The sequence below is a fragment of the Scylla paramamosain genome, chromosome 10 (assembly GCF_035594125.1).
Source record: "Scylla paramamosain isolate STU-SP2022 chromosome 10, ASM3559412v1, whole genome shotgun sequence".
Taxonomy (NCBI): Eukaryota; Metazoa; Arthropoda; class Malacostraca; order Decapoda; family Portunidae; genus Scylla; species Scylla paramamosain.
Window position 1 is genome coordinate 6,535,001 of NC_087160.1, and position 15,000 is coordinate 6,550,000.

General features: G+C 42.3%; 1 protein-coding gene across 3 annotated transcripts in view; it reads right to left on the reverse strand.

Annotated features, from left to right (window-relative positions):
- Positions 1–15,000, reverse strand: part of LOC135104179 (metalloreductase STEAP4-like) — a 166,930-nt gene that overhangs the window by 98,201 nt on the left and 53,729 nt on the right. The gene's annotated exons all lie outside the window — the stretch shown is intronic.

The window sequence follows — 15,000 nt, forward strand, 5'->3', positions numbered from 1 at the left end:
CTCTCTCTCTCTCTCTCTCTCTCTCTCTCTCTCTCTCTCTCTTTCTGACCTGTCCTTGCCCCTGCCCTGCGCCCTCCGCCCCCCGCCCTGCCCCGCATCGCCGAGCCTCCGCCCCGCCATTTAGAGGATTAAGTCCCGTCTGGAGACACCATTTGGAACTAATCCAATGATAAACGATCCCCTCTCGCTCTCCCTCTCGCCGATTATGGCGTTCCAATCGTCTAATACATTTTCGAGTCTGCTGGAGACGAGAATGTGAGAGACTTTAGCGAAGTGTTGCCCGCCGCCTCCCGTTACGTTGTGAGGAGCAGCCACGCAAATATAATTCCTCTACAGCTGCCTTACATGTTTCTGCTTTGTCAAGAATGTACCGCTGCATCAAGGTAATACACAGATTAATTTTCCGTGTAGATTCCTTCAGTGTAATTCTCATATCTTCTCAATACGCTCACGGCCTTCCTCAGATCTACAAGGTCAGGGCTGCTGGAATAAATAGTTTGGGTTGCCAAGAAGGGATAGCGTGTAGCGGCTCCCTTCCATGCGCCACTCAGGAGGGCGTTGGAGTCTGCCATGCTCTTCTCGGGTGCAGTATTTAGGGCCAAGTAACACTGAGTCCGTCCATTAAGCTTAAGTGTGGCTTGCGTTGACTGAGTAGGTGATCGGCAGAGAGCCTCCGGGCACAATTGGAGGAAGGAACACTTAATCCGGCGGCCTCACACGTCCCCTGCCTCTGCATGAACACACAGGGAAGTGAAGGGCGAGGGATTGTTACCTGTGCACCATGGTATCATGTATTGGACAGAGAGTGACGTGGACAGATGAACTTGAGGTGCAATAGGTGTAAAAGACAATGCAAAAACAATAAATAGCAATATGAACACACAGGACCGTGAGAAGAAAGAGACTGATAATTATGCACAATGTTATCATAATCGTATATTGGACGGAAAGTGGTATGGGGATATTGATTTGGAGAACCTACAAAAGAAAAAAACAAAAAACTAAAAGACGACGCAAAAAAATGAATTAATATAAACACACAGGACCATGAAGGACGAGGGACTGTTAGCTCTACACAGTGCCATCATATACTGGACGAAGAGTGGGATGGAGAAACGGACTTGAAGAGCTGCAGAGAATGAGAGCAACAGGCGATGCGAACTAGTAAATACACTGATGAATAATGACAATCACTCCAATTTAGGAAACGATGAAATATAAGAAGGAATCACAATACTACTTTGCCAACAACACATTACCTTTAGTGAGAATCCACGTAACTAATTGTCCACTTCACTATTCCAGATCTTATTTTTTTCTCAGTCCAGATCCATTCGTCTCCCTGATCTCCTATCCATATCCTTCCTCTGTTACATTGTGCTGGTATTAATTCACTTTCCTTTCCTTGGTCATTCTTTTTTTGCCATTCCCCACAGCCGTGCCATTCATCACCCCGCTTCTCTCCTTCCCTTATAATGATCCTGTGCTTAATCATTCTCCTAATACTCTCCTCTTCCTCGCAGCTTCCCTAGTGTCGGGATACAGCACCATGTAGCACCAGTCTTCAGTTATTAATGTCCACTGTCTGTATATATTATCATACCTCTCCTAAAGTCCACTGAAATCTGGCTCTCTAGACACTCCGGCAGATTAGTTTCCGAAGCTCCGCCGTTCAACCTCAGCGTGCTACACGTTTAAAGTTTGAGGATAATTTGAGCACATTTCCATGACTTACTCCGCGGCTTTTTCTCTGCTTTCGTTCATTTTGGAATTGGCATGCGAGGTTTCTACTATGCCACTGACCGACGAGTCCAGCTTCAGTATTGCTCTTGTTCGTTATGTATTGAATTGGGCAAAATGTGTTAGTGAGTAATGACAGAAGGCTTATTTTTTTCAACCATCCCTAAAGAAAAAAAAAACATGGAAAACTCATCAAACCCACCTAAATAGCCCAAAAGACACCCAAACACCACAAAACGCACTCAAACCTTAAATTAAAACCCATCCAAACACCTCCAAAACTCAATCAAATACCCCAAAACTCACCTAAACAATTCAAACCCGCACCCAAACACTCCCAAGCCCACCTAAACATCCCCAAACCCAGAAAAAAAACATTAAAAACTACATTCCAGAAACCGTAAAAATACCCTAAACACTCCAAACAGCTCTCGAGGGCTTTACTGTGGCGCTGACCCAAGAATCCAGTTTCAGTATTGCTCTTGGGCGTTACGTATTCAATTAGGCGAAGTGTGTAAGTAAGATGTTTGTGTGTAAAGAGGTAAAGGTTTGGTCTCATACTGATACGAGCATTCCTTGTTGAAATTCAGAGCACTGTAGAGGATTACTGCTTACGTGAACACAGAAAAAAGAGAAAATACAGAAAAAAAGAGAAAAATACTAGACTGATTTTTGTCTTTAAGTTAGAGAACTGCTTCAGAGGCTGTAGCACAAAAAGAGTGTTTAAAAAATTGTAGGTGACTATGATAGAAAATATAATGTGTTGTAGATCGAGAGAGGCGTTAAGAAAGTGAAGGTGACGGGGATGAAGTCAGTGGGAGAAGGATGAGTGGGGTGTGAGTGGTGGGTGGTGCAGGGGAGCAGGGAGGGGCGGTGATGAGTGGTGGGGTGAGGCGTGGGAAGGTAGGCGCTGTGTTCCTGTGAAGCCAATTGTGGGCGTGGGCGTGGCGGACAACAGACTCCTTGTTCCTTGTGTTGCGTCTGATTGGTGGAACGCGAGCTGGCACTACACACACACACACACACACACACACATCTACCCTCTATCTTTCCTTCTATGCCGTCGTGGAATTAAAAACGTAAATAAAACACTTACAGATAAATCACTGGTAAGGTATAAAGTTAAATATGAGTAGGGTAAAAGATAAATATAAATACAGACGGGGTTCGAATCTCAAGACACTAATGCCTCGTCTCACTTCCTCCCCGGTGAACACAGTAATGACTCCTAGTATTCCCTCCATTCAAACAAAACAGGTGTTCCTCCCTAGTCCCCATCTACCTGTCCCTCATTCCTTGTGTCTCACCTCCACCCACCTGCCTTCTTAATGACCGCTCTAATTAATCCCTCCACACCACCTCGCTCCCTTCACCTGGTCGCCTGTGGGCTGGTTAACGCCTTGCTCTTCCCTCCTCCTCTTCTTCCTTGGCTCCTTAACATTCTACTCCTTCCTTGCTTTTATCTAATTTCCGTGTGAGCTTCTCCTCCATTCCCGTCACGCTTTGTCTGAGAAGAGGTAGATTACCGCACTTTACGCCTCCTCCTCCTCCTATCCTTCCTTTGTTTCCGCATTTCTTCAGTTTACTCTTCCTTTCTTTGTTCTTACATCAGATTCTACCCTGCCTTTCTTCTCCCCTCTCTCAGGCTCGCCCCGCGCCATCCGCCTCTTTGACCACGGCGTAACTCAAACACGAGCCTAAGTACACTCCGGGGACAGGCGGCCTGGCGCGCCACACCTGTAAAGTGTTCATTAACCTGTGTTTGGAAAGCCGGGAGGGCGTTTAAGGAAATCAGTAAAGATGGCAGATAAAAAAAAAACAGCTACCGCTGCTCCAGCCTCCACACGGGCGGGTGGAGGGAAGGCAAATACAGCTCTGGGAGCCTTGTTGTGGCCATTTCCGACGCCGCCATGCTACCGAGAAGGGTGTTCCTGGTGGCGGGGCTGCTCCTGGCAGGGCTCGTGGTACCTACTGCCGAGGGGTTTCCTTGTCACTGGTGGTCAGGAAGATGAAGCTCATCTTATATATAGTGCGCAGCTTCAGGGCCACGCCCCTCGACCCGGGACCCAACGCCTTCTGCAAGTGTGTTGGTTTGCTGGACAAGTGTGACTATTTCCTGATGCACGAGACTGATCACGTGCACTGCAGCTTCATGAAGCGATACTGTTGCAGCACGGAGGCAGTGGAGCAAATGCTGCACAAGCGGGTGAGCGGCAGGTCTTACGTCCCCCGAAAGGCGGTGGCCTTCAAGCCTCACGAGGATTATATTCACCTCCCTCAGATCAAGACCCAAGCCGCCAAGACAGCGAGAGCACACTGTGGGTGTCAGTTGGCTTTCTGGTCTTGTGACGTGGTCATCAGCAAGCCGTGGAAGGTGTTTGATAAATCCTTCCAGTGTTCATTCATGCACGTGTTCTGCTGCCGAGAATCCTTTCTCAAGGACGTGGTGGTGCCGACCGTCAAGTTGCACGCGGCCATCACCAACACCACGAGGGGCAAGGACGAGGGTGGGGGACGCGGCGCCGAGCCTGCAGGCCAGGACGAGGTCAGGTGAAGCGGCCCTTCGTGTGTGCTGCACTGGCGTGATCTAATCTTCAAGTCACGTTCTGTCGTGTGCTTGTCAATATGTTCAGCGTTATGAAGTTATACAATATTTTGACGACAAACAGTGTGTGCAGTGTGTTGTGTGCCTCGTGACGGTGATAAATAACTCCAATGAAAGACTAATTTTTATCCGTAGGATACAATACGTTGTCAAATATTTAAAGGTGCAAAACTTGACAACGAATTAATTCTTTTCTGTGAAAATAGCACATGGTGTGAAGTAAACTGCGATATTTACATTATGTTGCATTACCTGTGTAGAAATGACAAATATAAATGTAGGCTAAAACAGTGGCTCTCCTTTACCAGAGAGAGAGAGAGAGAGAGAGAGAGAGAGAGAGAGAGAGAGAGAGAGAGAGAGAGAGAGAGAGAGAGAGAGAGAGAGAGAGAGAGAGAGAGAGAGAGAGTGTGTGTGTGTGTGTGTGTGTGTGTGTGTGTGTGTGTGTGTGTGTGTGTGTGTGTGTGTGTGTGTCTGACTCCGTGCCACCGTTCCCTGCTGACGCACTCACCCTGTGCCCCTCACAACTTTTCATTTCCTCCTCCTCTTACATCCTCATAATCCCTACTTTTCTTACCCAATCTTTTTCCTATCGCCTCCTTTCTTCTCTTCGTTTCCATGTTCTTTCTCTGTTCTTTATCACTCTGTTCTTTATCACTGTTATACTCCTACTTCTCTCTCTTCCTGCTGCTGCTGTTCCCTCCCCAGCAGGTCCCCTCCACGCCCCTGGACGATCAAATGCAGAATCAATAGCAGACAACGAATCCGATATTGAGTTCTCGTTTACGCTTCGCCCGTGGTAGTCTGCTGGCATCTATCCACTGTGGCATCCTCTCTCTCTCTCTCTCTCTCTCTCTCTCTCTCTCTCTCTCTCTCTCTCTCTCTACAATCTCCCCTACTTCCTCCTTTTTTTTTTTACCTCCCATCGTCCTTCTCCTTCTCCCAGCACTCCTCTTCTTCCCCTCCACCACCATCACCACCCACAACCCCACAGCACAACGCAATACCTCACGCCCGACTTTCATCACGCCCACCCACAGCCCCTCCATCACCATCATCACCACCATCACCACCACCAGTCCGTCCTTATCCACCGCAGCCGCCACCACCACCACCACCACCGATGGCGTTCTTGCGGCGGGGGATTCGCTACCCCGCCCTGATATTGCAAGGTGGAATGGCCACGACTGGGCGTTGGGCGGGATATTGTGTTGCACGAAACCGCCCAAAACCGCCCAATCCGCTCAGACCTCCACCTGGTATACGCAGAGAGGTCAGTGTAGCGGTGTCCTAAAGGTGTGTGTGTGTGTGTGTGTGTGTGTGTGTGTGTGTGTGTGTGTGTGTGTGTGTGTGTGTGAGTGTGAGTGTGTGTGTGTGTGTGTGTGTGTGTGTGTGTGTGTGTGTGTGTGTGACCCTAGCGACGTAGTGACAATTAAACGAAAATCAGAAGGGCGATATTACCACTTACTGAGGCGGAATGATACGCGTAATTGATTGATTGATTAATTTCCATGCGCTGCAGCAACGAGGTCATATGGCGCCCGTAATGAGACACGTGGAAAATCGTATGAATTAGGTGGGAGGGACCGAGTGAAGATGGAGAAGGTGGAGTTGTGTTAGGAGAGAGAGAGAGAGAGAGAGAGAGAGAGAGAGAGAGAGAGAGAGAGAGAGAGAGAGAGAGAGAGAGAGAGAGAGAGAGAGAGAGAGAGAGAGAGAGAGAGAGAGAGAGAGAGAGAATGTATCGTACTCCTATACACAGAACCAGTACATGAGTTGGAATCACATCAAAGTGAGACGAAAAAAAGTTGAACCAAACACACAAATAACGTTGAACAGAAATCCCAAACTTTTTCCGAACACAACACAACGGAAATCTAATCATCGGAAGCGCAAATTAAAGAACTGCTAACAATATTATTCCATTCCCGTTTCTTTTCTACATTCCGGTAAAAACTAAAAACTGCCAATAAGTGAAGGCACAATAGTCATTAATGTATTACAGCCTCAACACTCACTGGCACTGCTTCCGCCTCTCTCTCTCTCTCTCTCTCTCTCTCTCTCTCTCTCTCTCTCTCTCTCTCTCTCTCTCTCTCTCTGCATCGTGAGGGCAAGAGGATTTATTAATTTATTTTTTACACGACTATTTTTTTCTTTTATCTTGTTATTTATTGATTTACTTTTTTATGTACTTTAATGTTGTTTTAAATACTTCTCTCTCTCTCTCTCTCTCTCTCTCTCTCTCTCTCTCTCTCTCTCTCTCTCTCTCTCTCTCTCTCTCTCTCTCTCTCTCTCTATTTTTTTTCTTATCTTTTTCGTGTTTCATGACATTTGTGTTCTTATCTTATTTTTTTTTTAATATTTCGTATTTCTTTTATCATATTTAATTTTATTTTTGTTGTCCTTTTTCTTTCATTTGTGTGCTACTTATGTCTTCTATTTCATACAGTGTTTTATTCATTCAACTATTTATCTATTCATTTTTACGCGGTATTTTCGTGTTCAGTGGCAAAGTGGAGGTGAAAGGAGCAGCAGGTGCAGAGAGGGAAAGGAAAGGAGTAACTTGATGATTCCTACTTGTCTTCTGAAGTTTATAAATAGAAAAAAAAAAAAAAAATAAAGAAACAAAGAAGGAAAGCATTACGTTAATTTATAAACAGATCAATAAGAAAGGAAAATGAATGCAAAGTGAAGAATGAAACATATGAATAAATAAACACATCAATACATATACAGATACATTAGTAAATCAATAAATAAAACAAATAAATATATACATGAATACAAAATTAAAGTATTTAGCAAACAAGTATATCAATAAATAAACAATAAATCAATAAATCACTAAATAAACAAGACACGTAAAATAACAGGTTTCTCTTATTCGCTCTTCACTTCCTTCAAAAAAAGAAAAAAAAATCATGAACGAGAGTCCACAATGTAAACACCACTTTCCATTACTAAGCTCCCTCGTAAAACCAGACATTTGTTTAATCCCCGGAAGATTAAATTACGCTTTACATTTTTTTTTTTTTTGTAAATTTAATACATAATGACAACATCTTTGAGTCACGGGCCAGTGTTCTGTGTATACTCGTGAAAACTCGTGAATATCAGACAGACAAAATGTAACATTACATATTCCGGCGCCTACAAATGATTTAAAACTAAATAAAAATGCAGGTTTTATTCGTTCAGACACAGCAAATCCGTTCGGTGTCGCAATAAGCTTTGTGTATTTTTGCAACACGAGGAAATGCATAAAAAAAAAAAAAAAAAAGCAGAGTGGAATTATGCGACGTGTGCTTAACGACGTGTTTATTCCCCGCCTCAAGTGTTGTTCTCGCGTCACTTGTGTCACTTGTGTCGGCAAGATTCTTGTGTTCATATTCCGTGTAAGGCATTTTTTCCTATATGTCCTTTTCTTTTTTTTTGGGGGGGGGGGAGGGTGTTTGAATTTGCTTTTCGTGGATTTTGTTATTATAATTTTCTGAGAGTTGCAGTGTCATCCCCTCCCGCCCATCTCTTCCCCGCCCTCCACCGCGTCCCTCGAGGCTCGTATAAGGTCGCCAGGGCAGTCACCATACTTGAGAATTTCACGTTTATTTTATGTTTATTTTCTTTTTCCTTTATACATATAACTTTTTACGATTTTTGCAATTTCCTCTTTGTTTACCTCCTCTTTTTTTTTTTTTTTGTTTCCGTCTTGCAACCTTCCAGTTCACAACTCGCTCATATTCATATTCGCTCGCATCCTGGAACGCTTTGCCCTCTCATCACGACTATTTAACAGTGTTCTCAAGCGTTTCTCCTGTTAATAATATAGAAATTTTATAATCTCTCACTAGAACCGTAAAAACACGCTTGAAGACTCGTGCCACTTCAACGAGAGCCTTTTGAATGTAGTGATGGTGCAGTGCAGAAGTGTTTCAGAATATGGTTCATAGTAATGTAAAGCCACGCGTTGCTTCTCTTTAAAATTAATGCGCCGTGGAAAAGCAGCAGCAATTTATACACATTACACGGTGACGGAACAAAGATCTCTAATCCAATAAAAAAAAAAAAAAACTTAGTTCTATTTATGTCCTTCAGAGAACCAAAGTAAAGGGTAAAGGTCACTGTATTCTCCACTACTCTGACAAAAAGACTACAGAGAAAAAGGAAACATAAGTTACGATAAGACGGAAAATCAAATTGAAACAAAACAAAACAGAAAGCGGTAAAGACCAGAAAATAAAATAAAAATAAAAATAAAATAAAACAAAACAAAGTCTATCCTAAGCTACTTGAAGAACTGAAATAAAAAAAAAGCAAAAATAAGCAAATTCTAAAATAAAAAAAAATAAAAATGCTACAATGAAGGCCACGAAAAAAAAAAAGAAAGAAAGAAAGAAAGAAGCCTATCGTTTTATGCCACTCCAAGAACCAAAGCAAAAGAGGAAAATAAACCTTCTCTTCAATACCGAACTAGAAAAAAAAAAGTTACGCTGAAAGTCACAAAATAGAAACAAAACATAACTAAACAGAAAAAAAAGAAAAAAAAAACATATCTTAATGCTGCTCCGAGAACCGGCGAAGTAAAAAATAAATAAATAAATAAATAAATACTACTAACTCACAATAAAAAAAAAAAAACCCCCCAAAAAAAACACGCTGAAGACCTCAAAATAGAAACAAAACGAACGTAAACAAATAACAAAATCAGTCCTATGTTACTCTAAGAATCGAAGTAGAAGAGGAAAATTAACATTACCCCCTACTCCAATAATAATAATAATAATAATAATAATAATAACAATAATAATATAATAATAATAAAAATAATAATAATAATAATAATAATAATGATAATAATGATAATAATAATAATAATAATAATAATAATAATAATAATAATAATAATAATAATAATAATAATAATAATAATAATAATAATAATAACAATAATAAAAAGACATTAAAGACGCCCCGCACAAAATAAAAAATAAATAAATAAAATAAATAAATAAAACTAAGCAAATAACAACCAACCAAAATAGAGAGGAAAACAAACAAATCATCGCAAACTCATAACAAAAAGTAAATAAATAAAAATAAAATAATAAATAAATAAATAAAATAAAATAGAAAATAAAAGCCAAAAAATAAAAACAGAAAACTAAACAAAACATAAAAAAAATCTTAATGCCACTCCAAGAACCAAAGTAAAGAAGAAAACAAACAAATCCTCGCAAACTCCTAGGAAAGAGAGAGAGAGAGAGAGAGAGAGAGAGAGAGAGAGAGAGAGAGAGAGAGAGAGAGAGAGAGAGAGAGAGAGAAACAAAGAAGGCAAGTCAAAGCAAGCAAACAGGATCAATCACCACTGTTCCCCGTAGGACGCTAATTGGCAGGTGTTTCTTGGCAGGTAAGCAGCGGAGACATTACCTTAAGGCCTCCTCACACCCCTAGAGACATGACCCCCCTCAAGGGAATCACTCACGACACGCCCTTGACACGCCCTTCTGCACGCATCCCTCTGGACAAACCTACTAATTGTTATGTGGGGTAGCTGTCGGGACAGGACAGCCAGGAAGGTGTAGGTTCTTTAAAGACACACGTACAGACTGTGGTTTCTATATTAAGGCAGGGAACAAACGAATAATGCCGTGGTAGACCCTGAGCGCGTGACTGCCTCGGAAACACCCGCCAGACTGAGGATTAAAGGGTTGCCAAGCGTACAATAAATGGAGGTACAATATGAAGCATGGTGCAGTACATTACCTATCCACACTAATGACACCTGCTGGAGGCCTGGGAGGAGGGAGTGAGAGGGACGGAGGAAGTGCTGGCAGGGAGGAGCTTGGGATGATGTGATGAGTTATGTGTATAATTAAGGTTTGCCAAATGAACTGATTGTACGGTATGTTCTGTTTGTTTGTGATTTTTTTAAAGTTAATAATTGTATGTTCATGGCGGTTCTTTTTACTGACTGTATTTTTGTTTTATTAATGTTAAAGTAAAGGTGAGTGTATGCGAGTTGTGTGTGGTAGTGTTGCAATGCCTTTTTTTGTGTATGTGTGTGTAAATATATCTGTAGGATTATTAACTCCCACCTCCCAACACACACACACACACACACACACACACACACACACACACACACACACACACGCCAAATTTATTAATAAATAACTAATGTAACGAACGTACAGTCACATCAACCCTCTTTTCTTTACTTATTTACTAGCTTACGTATTCTACTTCACGCTGCCCCACCGCCAGAGTCATAAAGGAAACAAAATCACTACATAGGTTCAGCTGAGCTCCCTCCTACTGAACCTCTGTCCACTACAACACGCCTCTACTTTACGGGGAAAAGTCGCCCCCGCCCCGTCACACTACCTTCCGTTATCCCTGCTACTTAGGTTGTACGCCCACACTCTAGCATATCACACCATCCACAACATTTACGTAGGCAGCGCAACACTTCCTCCTTTCCATCCTTCCCTCTTTCCCTTTCCACAAAGTCGTTTCGCAGCTTCCATGCAACAAAAACAGATTTTCCTCCTTTCCTTCCTTTCCTCTTCCCTTTCCACAATCAATCATTTTGCAGCTTCCATGTAATCAAAACATCCCTTCCTCCTTTCCTTTTATTCCTCTTCTCTTTCCATATTCACAAGTAATTTCACAACTTGCATATAATTAGTACAGCTCTTCCTCCTTTTCTCCCTTTTCTCTTTTCCTCTCTTCTGTCATACACTAGTACATTTATTTTCTGTTCCTCTATTTCTTCTCTCTAATCTTGTCACTCTTTATACATTTCCATTTTTTCCCTTTAATTTCCCTTTCCTTCATCCATCCCTTCCTCCAGCAGTCCGTTTTTCCTTTCTCTTCTCTCTCTAGCAATATTTCCTTCTCTCTCTTCCCTACCTTCTATCCTAAATGCCTCTAGCAGCTGCTCCCTTTTCCTCCTTCATTCTTTCCCTCTAAAATTTCTTTCCTCCCTCCCTCTCTTCCTCTAACAGTCTAACCCACATTTCCTTCCTTCCTTTCTCTCTAACGTCAGCTTCCTTTCCTCCTTCCTTTTATCCCTCTACCATCCTTTGCTCTCTCTCTCTCTCTCTCTCTCTCTCTCTCTCTCTCTCTCTCTCTCTCTCTCTCTCTCTCTCTCTCTCTCTCTCTCTCTCTTCCTTTAAATGTCTAGACTCTTTCTTCTTGTCCTCTGTCCCCTCTAACTGCCTCTCTCTCTCTCTCTCTCTCTCTCTCTCTCTCTCTCTCTCTCTCTCTCTCTCTCTCTCTCTCTCTCTCTCTCTCTCTCTCTCTCTCTCTCTCTCTCTCTCTCTCTTTCTTCTTTCCCTCTGTGTATTAATCGTTCCCTTTTCGTCTTTATTTTTTTCTGTCTATTACCATAATTTCCTTTCTCCCTTTTCTCTCCCCCTCTTCTTTCCTCCTTCCATTTCTAACAGTTAATCCCTTTCCTCCCTTCTTCTCCTCTTTCCTTGTCCCTTCTCTCCCTCTTCTTTTCTTCCTAATACATGTCCTTCATGTTTCCTCCTTCCTTCTGTAACAGCTGCTCCCTTTCCTCCCTCTTTCTCTCCCTCTGACTCCTCTTTCTTTCTGTTCCCTCCCTTCCTTGTTCCCTTCTCTCTATTACAGCCGCATCGTTTCTTTCTCTCATAACACAAACTACAAAAACTATTAATTGTGTAGCGGCGCCTTGTTTTGTGATAATCCTAACCTTGACCGAGACTCTACAGCAATAGTGTGTGTGTGTGTGTGTGTGTGTGTGTGTGTGTGTGTGTGTGTGTGTGTGTGTGTGTGTGTGTGTGTGTGTGTGTGTGTGTGTGTGTGTGTGTGTGTGTGTGTGTGTGTGTGTGTGTGTGTGTGTGTGTGTGTGTGTGTGTGTGTGTGTGTGTGTGTGTGTGTGTGTGTGTGTGTGTGTGTGTGTGTGTGTGTGTGTTTGTTTGTTTTGGGCTATTGGGCTTCTTGGAATCATACTGGTTTTAAAGCTGCAGGGAATCATTAACCGGAGTGGCTGGCTGGTTGGGAAGCTTCAACCACGTATAAAATCGTTCACATCAATTAATACCCACTTTTATCATTAGCGAGAGCGAGAGAGCGAGAGAGAGAGAGAGAGAGAGAGAGAGAGAGAGAGAGAGAGAGAGAGAGAGAGAGAGAGAGAGAGAGAGAGAGAGAGAGAGAGAGAGAGAGAGAGAGAGAGAGGCCACGGTCATTCAGCTTCTCGTATACGAGTATAATAATAATGACAATAATGATGATCACGACCTAGCAAACGGCATTATGTTATTGGCACAGCAATTATGGTGGCATTATACAAATATTTCCTATGTGGCCCACTTTTTAAATGATTGCATTACCGTGACTAATTGAATAGGGGCAGTGTGCAGGTGTGCCTATCTACCTGTGTGTGTGTGTGTGTGTGTGTGTGTGTGTGTGTGTGTGTGTGTGTGTGTGTGTATGATTCAATAAAGTGCTGAGTTTGACATACTGACTGACTGACTGAAAGATAGATAGACAAAAAGACAGGTTGACGGATATAATACAGATAAATATAAGGATAAAATAGACAACCAAAAATACGTACATAGTACAGGTAAATTAACAGATACGAGAGAGAGAGAGAGAGAGAGAGAGAGAGAGAGAGAGAGAGAGAGAGAGAGAGAGAGAGAGAGAGAGAGAGAGACTAAGCGAGTAACCAGCATCCTCTCAGTCTTCCCACGTATACTGCCTCGCTAAATCTTGCCTCAGCGATGTGTACTGGTTCGCCAAAGCCAGTGTCTGAGGCCCGCCAAGCCGCCGCGCCACCATCACTCTCCCCGCCACCTCATCGCCTCACTTCCTCGTAAGCTGCTTGCCCCGCCATCAGATGCACCCAAGGCTAACACATCCCGCTATACCTGACTGGAGAATTCTCACCTGCAGCCTTTCACTCATTGGCTATAACTTATTTATTTTGTTTATATTGCTTTAGTGTGTTTCATGTAAAATGTGTTAGGTGTTTATTTGCCTTAACGTCTGTGGAAATTAATGTTTTCTTGAAGGTAAAAGGAGGTGAAAGTTATGGTAACGTTTCTATTAGTGTGTTTAGGTAAATGTGTCGGTTGTTTGTGTGCCTTTGTTTCCGTTTAAGGGTTTGTTTTTAGAGTGGAAAGGAGGTAAAAGTTATGGCAGGGTTTTTTTTTTCTTTTTTATGTACGGTTTCTGTTTTCGGTTTTTTTTTCATCAATAAAAACAATGGATGAGAAAATATCCTGCCTGACGTGACTAACTAAAATAATCATACACGTCTTTTTTTCTCTCTCATTATGCCTCCTTGTAAAGTAAAGAAATAACAATATGTAAAAAGAGGTATTACTGAACATGCTACATGTATCTCTAGCTGCCTATGTATCTACAAATAAACTATTCAATTTGATTTAGTATCGATAAAATATTTATGCATGCGTTTTACCTCTCTACTCTCCTGCTCTCCTGTGGCCACTTCAGGCATTAGGTTTTCATAAACACATAAAGACGTCACATCTATCTATATACAGAAGTGGGAATATAAATTGTACATTCACTCCTTGATCTGTGCGCCTCCACTACCTGCAGCTTACATCCCTTGCCACTCTGGGGGCGGCGGCGTAATCTACTATTCTGCCTTGGCCAACACCGCCCTGCCACGCCTCGCCCTCTGCTGCTCCGCCTGCCGCACGTGTTCACTTCGACTGAGCGGTTGTTGAGGGAAGTAGTATCAATCAAATATAGAATTCAGTGCAGGAAATAAAATAACATGTAAATTTGGCAATGATCCGAACTAAATATACGTATTCCCTTTGGTTGAATGATGTGTTGGAGAAAATACTATTGATAAAATATAACATTCAGGAGGACAAGATAATGTAAAAAACTTTATAAAAATTCTGTAATACGTTATATGAACTAAATGTAAACTGGATCAACGTTTATACAGGAAATTTAATATGGTAAATGCAAGACAAATATAATTACAAGAACGAGGGAAGGACTGATAAAAAAATAAATAAAATAAAGCTTCCATATTACGTCTCATCTCATCGCTGGAGCTCCAAAAACAGCGAGTGATCCGCAGTGGTCATTAGGGAGGGAGAAATGCAGTGTCTCAGGAAATAAGTCTGCCTTTCCTCCGCCTCTCATCACGCGTCTGTCTCCCCTCACTATTCAAATATCAGGGTCTCACCAGTCTCGCCTCAATGAACCTGACCTGCAGCATTGTGTATTAGTGTTACCAATGCTTCTTGTGATGTCAATAAAAAGTATCAAGGTTAATAACTCTCTCTCTCTCTCTCTCTCTCTCTCTCTCTCTCTCTCTCTCTCTCTCTCTCTCTCTCTCTCTCTCTCTCCCTCGCAGCTGTCATGTTGTCTTCCTTATGGCAATTAAAAACATTACCTGCGGTTTATCCTGGTGGGAAAACATCTTAGGATATCAAACACAAAGGAACGATCAAATTCCACAAAGAAATAAATTCAAACTCAAAAACTACCGCCGCCACTGCAATATTGGTGATCAGCGGGGTGAGCTTTCCGGAGCAGGTGTGAACGCCTCGGGAACACCTGTGTCTATCTGGATTGGTTGGGGCAATGCAGGTGAAAGAGCTCTGGTGTGCTTCCCATTTTATCTATCAGTTGAAAATTTTTTG